Genomic DNA, 6,000 nt, shown 5'->3' on the forward strand with positions numbered 1-6,000 from the left:
AGTCTTTGCGATCACGTTATATATTTATTCATAATGATCCTATAATATCAGACAATGCTCGGTATTGTTCATGTACACAATTATTTTTCCCGAAACTGGACTTAATCCCTTCTGGGAGCGACACCGTCCGTATCCTCCCGCAAGCCCGTGATTAATAGCGGATTATCTTTCCCTCCAGCATTATAGTGCACATTTTAATCGCGGGTGGAGGAAGAGTGTGGCGGCTAATTTTAGCGCGACGCCTATCCTGACTGGGTAGGGTCTCCAAGGCCGAAAGCAGATTTGGAAATGTCAAAGCTCTTGCGTACCATACTTGCGAACATGTGTCATCATCATTTGGTGCAGTTTTGTGTGCGTGTGTGTGTGCGTGTTTTTTTCTTTTAAGAGTGTCACTTAAGATTGATCAAAGCGACATCACGTGGGAAATGTTGACTGAAACTTCAGGGGGGAGGGGGGGGGGGGGGGATCAACTGAAAAGAAAGAAAAGAAAGGGGGAAACTATTTTTAGAAGATTTCGCCAAACATTCAGCAGAAAGGAAAAAGGACATAAAATACTGTATTCAATCTTAATACAGTACCGTGCGTTTTTATGAGATAATACTTATTAAAAGATGATAAAATATAATATATTTTTATCAAAACTTTGGTCTTCTTTCTTTTCCAAATCTTATCGTTTTTCAAATCTACGCAAGAAAGTTTTAATCTATATTTCTCACCAACCAGAGCATAACTGCCCATTTCATAAGCCTGGTACTGAATTTAAATCTTACATCCCCCCACACACGCACACACAAAATGCATAATTTTCGCCTGCCATACATACCTTTACATTCATCTCCTATTGGCGTGTGTACTGGCATCACGTGCAACGAAGGGTTGTCACGTGACATAACGGAGGCGCCATTCTGATGACCTGTTTCGCGTTGTCTCCCCATGGTGTTGGGCATAATAATTTCTCATAATTTTACCTGAAAATGATCGAGGTTTTCAAACATAGCAACAACTAATGCATGCATTTTCATCATTAAAATATACTTGAAGCAGAAGAATAAAGAAAGAAAGAGTGAAAGAAAGAAAGAGAAGAGAAGAAGAAGAAAAAAGAAGAAGAAGAAGAAGAAGAAGAAGAAGAAGAAGAAGAAGAAGAAGAAGAAGAAGAAGAAAAAGGAGAAGCAGAAGAAGAAGAAGAAAAAGAAGAAGAAGAAAGAAAAGAAGAAGAAGAAGAAGAAGAAGGAGAAAGGGTTTGGGAATAGGCCTATATTACTACGACAGGAAAATAATAATTATGATATTTCGAATCCTTTAGTACATTAACATGTTAGTAAATCTTCATTTTTTTTTTACTGCATGATTTATGCACGCATTTCAAGGCTTTAGCTATATACATCTCCGTGTTCACACCCACTCCTAAATCTCACCCAGGCACCCCCTCCTCCGGGATTAGCGCAGATTAATAAATATTTATGATAGGCAGAGTCATTGCTTAAAGGGTGAGGAGTTAGACACCTCCCATTTAGAATTTCAGTCAGCATATTTTGAAGACCCTCTTTTACTCTTGTCGATAAATTGGAAAAATTTGAGATAGGACTATTTTTTATTTCCTTGTTGTAAACTTGCTAGCAATTTGGTCCGACACACTCCCAAATTCAAAATATTTTAGGGAGCCTCCTGGTTATCATTGTTTACAAGTCACATAAAGATGTTCTGATGGACTAAAGGATGTACCCACAAATCCTTCCTTAAAGAACGTACATTGATTAATCCTCCAAATTATCTCTGAAAAAATGAAGGATATTATTAAAGGCACACAATAATCAAAAGTATTTAAAACATTATTTTTCCTTCTTCAAGAATGACATCTTCCTAATCTATAAAAAAAACCTGTATTATCTTGTATATCTCGAAACTGTAGACCCAGCGACGTGGTAGACCCTAGGTCATTTGTGTTTGATTTTTGTTAAAATACGAGAAAATAACTTTGATTTCTGTAACTTGTGAACTTTGTCCCACGCGCCTTGTAATCAATTCAACTCCGAAAATGTGTTTTGCACTGAGATCAGTATAACCGAAGATAGGAGTAAGGAAATGAAGGTAATTACGTTCAATTTGCTTGATGATAGATTAGAAAGAATCAGTCTTGACTTCAAGGTCATTTTGTCAAAACTATGCATCACAGTTTATGTACTTGATGGGAGGAATATATAGCTCGACATTCATATCCTCACGAATATCGAGTCCCTTTTTTTCTCAAAATAAAAGCAAGAAAATGGATATTGCCGTCGGCGGAATATTACATAAACAAAGGTAAATTCATAATCATTCCAATAGAAGTGGGACTTTGACTCGGCTCGTACATATTTCATTGATTAGCAGGTAACTGAAAATCGAATAGTTATGTGCAGATGAAGTCAAGAACGCTTTTAGCCGTGTTAACCTTCTTGTACAATATTGTCTGTGTGTCTGTTCAATTTGACCTCGAAATTAAATACAGTAGACCTACGCTTGTCATATTATTTTGATAATGATTGTGATTGCCGACTTTAATAGGCGTATGTCATTTGCCAAGAATGTAGACCCTATTTCGGCATATGATATTAACAACTGTCTTTTAGACAGCAATGCATATTACACTGAGAAAAGAAATAATTAGTGAGAAATAATTGAAAATGACTGATAGTATCCGAATTGAGCATAATATTGCCAATACGTTGGTATTAGACTCTTAATTTCCCTCATGTTGGGCAATTTTTACCCACGATATGCTACAGTGTAAGTTTGCTTAAAATAACAGTTACGAATACTGTCTTTCTAGACAATTTACGCCACTAAGGCAAAAACCTCTTTAGTTTTGTTTTCGACGATTGTTCATGATTCTGAAAATGAAGAGTTAAGCATGTGACGAGCAAGACCACGCTTAATAATGATTCACTGTCAGTGTACAGGAGTTATCAGCATGATTCATTTTGTGGTGTACTCGTTGCTAAGGATAGTATTTGTTTAGTATCGCCTGATATTGTGTAAATTCTCTCTCTCTCTCTCTCTCCTTCCCTTCCCCTCTCTCTATTATCCTCTCCTTCCACATTCTATTTTTCGTTCACTTTGAATATAAGGTTCACCTTATATACCGTCGCAAAGAAAATGTTGAAATAGAGTATAGAATTATTATTATCATTGTTATTATTACAATTATTAGTAGCATTATCATTGTTAGTAATAATAATTATTATCATCTTCATTGGTTGTCTCTGGTTGTCTTTTGTGAGCTTATGTAATCTCTTAAAATCAGCAACCAACAGTTACTAGTCGTTTGATTAATGTACTTTTTATGTATGTTAGACATGTGCACATTTCACGTCATTTCAATTTCATTATAATAATGATCCATCATGATTTATTTTGATACTATGTGATGTTTAATTTGGAATGAAAAGGGTCAATAAAACATGAAATACAAAAAAAAATAATAATCGTCATCACCATCATCATCATTAGTATTAGTGGTGGTAGTAGTAGTAGTAGTAGTAGTAGTAGTAGCATGAGTGTAGTAGTAGTAGCATGAGTGTAGTAGTAGTAGCAGTAGTAGTAGTAATAGTAGCAGTAGCAGCAGCAGTAGCAGCAGCAGTAGAACTAAAAGTTATAGCAGTAGGAATATTAGTAAAATCCAATTAAATATAATTTGAATTTTAACCACATTTCATCTTTAACTAGTATTCGGAATGTATCATAATCCGGTCGGCCTTTAGAAATAGACATCTAAGTATATTTGAAATGCTAGTTTAAGACTTGCTTTAAAATCATATTTTCCAATTCTATATCATTAACAATAACATTTGCCTCCCATAATTCTCGTGCACACTCACATATGGTTTGCACTAACAGGTGCCTATTTTCATTGAAATCTGTGCAAAAATCTTCGATCAAATCAGTTTTACATGCAGTCACTGTTTCTGTGTTCCGATTTCAATAGAAAAATGTCCCCAAATTTGGCATAAATCTCTAAATGTTTTGGCGCTTCGCCATTGCTCTGCTATAAATGTGACGTCAATATCTTTCAGAGCAAAACGAATTAATCTCCTTGGGGAATACAAACATAATAGCCATTGATGAAGCTTTAAATTGAAACACAGTAGGATATTCTTTATGTAACTTAAAAGAATCTAAACCTAATCATCATAATGCCACGATCTCAAGTTTAGCATTGACTTTAATACTGTTGTGGCTACAATTTGTGAAAATGATTGACGACGAACCCAGAGGATTAATTTTGTTTCTATTTCGCGCGAAAAGAAGATTTCCATTTCCTATTTTTAATACTCAACCGATTTGTGACAATATCCGATTAAACCTACTATTGCACAGTCAATTAGTTATGTTAGTTATGGTTATGACTTAATGCCATGTGCATTAGTTCATTTTAAAGCTGTCTGAAAGATAAGGCTATATATACAAGTATACTTGTGTCTGGGAAAGTTGTTTCCTTTTTATTCTAGCAATGTAAATTAAGACCTTGTAAATTTACACGAGATTATCATTGTCATTGAAAATGGAAATCCAATATTTTTTTTTAGATTTGTGAGGTATTTGATGGTGTTAAAATGATTGGATTGTCATTCTCCGCGTTGTAACGACCTACAAAATTAATTGTGCATTGGTATTTCAGGTATACGTCATAATGGTTTGCTATAGAGAATATTTCTGGATACTGTAGGGTATTTGAAAGGCGGTGGCGGGGAGGAGGAGGAGGGAGAGGAGGAGGGGGAGGAGGAGGGGGTATCATTCTATCATATTCACGTCAAGCAGCTGTGTAATGTGTAAACGATAGGGAAATCCCCCCCCCCCCTCCCCACCATCTCGTTCTACATCACATAATCCGCCGCCAAGTGCTATGAACTTCCTTTACCAAGTTCACTAAACAAAATTGTGACTTCCAGCTGGGTCCAAACACTACACCTAATCTCAACCCTATACCCGTTAGCTCCTTACAACCCATATACTTGAACACCCATCTTTGACGAAGCAAAGCCAGAAGCAAAATGTCGCTTGGAGCAAAATGTCGCTTGGAGCAAAATGCTGGGTCATGACACAGATGCCGTTTGCTCAACTGATATCCCATGCAATTGCAATGGCCATGGTGATGAAGTTATTTGGAGTAGAGGGTTCCGGATGCTTCTGGATGCTTCAAGCGAGAGACGGAGAGGGTGTTATCTAATTTCTCTGCTGTTCGGCATCCATACAGGGTCGCTACAGGGGCACCGCTAGAGGAGAGGGTCATTCCTCAATTAAATGTAATTTCTCTTCTTAACATTTTGAATCATTATAGCCGCCTTGTTGGTAAATAACAGGGGAAAAATGATGACCGTATTGTATGTTTCTTTGCTTGTTTGAAATAATAACGGCAAATTTGAAAATCTAACCAATATTTGTTATCACCGTCATTGTCGAAATTCATAATCTGTGGACTTTATCAGTGTTTGTAATTTTCACTTTACATTTGACAAAAGTTTTTTTTTTTTTCGCTCGCGGGCAATGACGTAACCCTCCCCCCCCCTTTCATTCGAAATGGCCTAGTAGCGATGCCCTTGACATTATGGAATAGAGTAGATGTATCTTGATGATAGCGGCAGGCCATGGTGTCAGTCCAGAGATAGATAGATACACGTATGAACATGAAGGTAACTATAGAGTGTAGATTGATGATAGGTGTCAGATAAAGGCTAATCAACTTCAAGGTATATATCAAGACTCGAAAACACACTCCCGGGTGAGATGATAATAATAACAATCTTCATCTATAATCAGGACCTTCCATTTTACACATTGTATCGACTCAAAGTGGAACCTCTTGATTAAGAAAACTAAAAACGAAATTGGATATTTTATAGCGCTCATAATTCACCACGTTAGATACTCAAGACGCTTCAGAACATTGTTTTGAACGGTTTTGATTCAGGGTTACAGAATGTCACATGCGGCGTTCCTCAGGGATCTCTCCTTGGTCCGCTC

Source organism: Strongylocentrotus purpuratus, unplaced genomic scaffold (assembly GCF_000002235.5).
Source record: "Strongylocentrotus purpuratus isolate Spur 01 unplaced genomic scaffold, Spur_5.0 spur5_scaffold_7, whole genome shotgun sequence".
Lineage (NCBI taxonomy): Eukaryota > Metazoa > Echinodermata > Echinoidea > Camarodonta > Strongylocentrotidae > Strongylocentrotus > Strongylocentrotus purpuratus.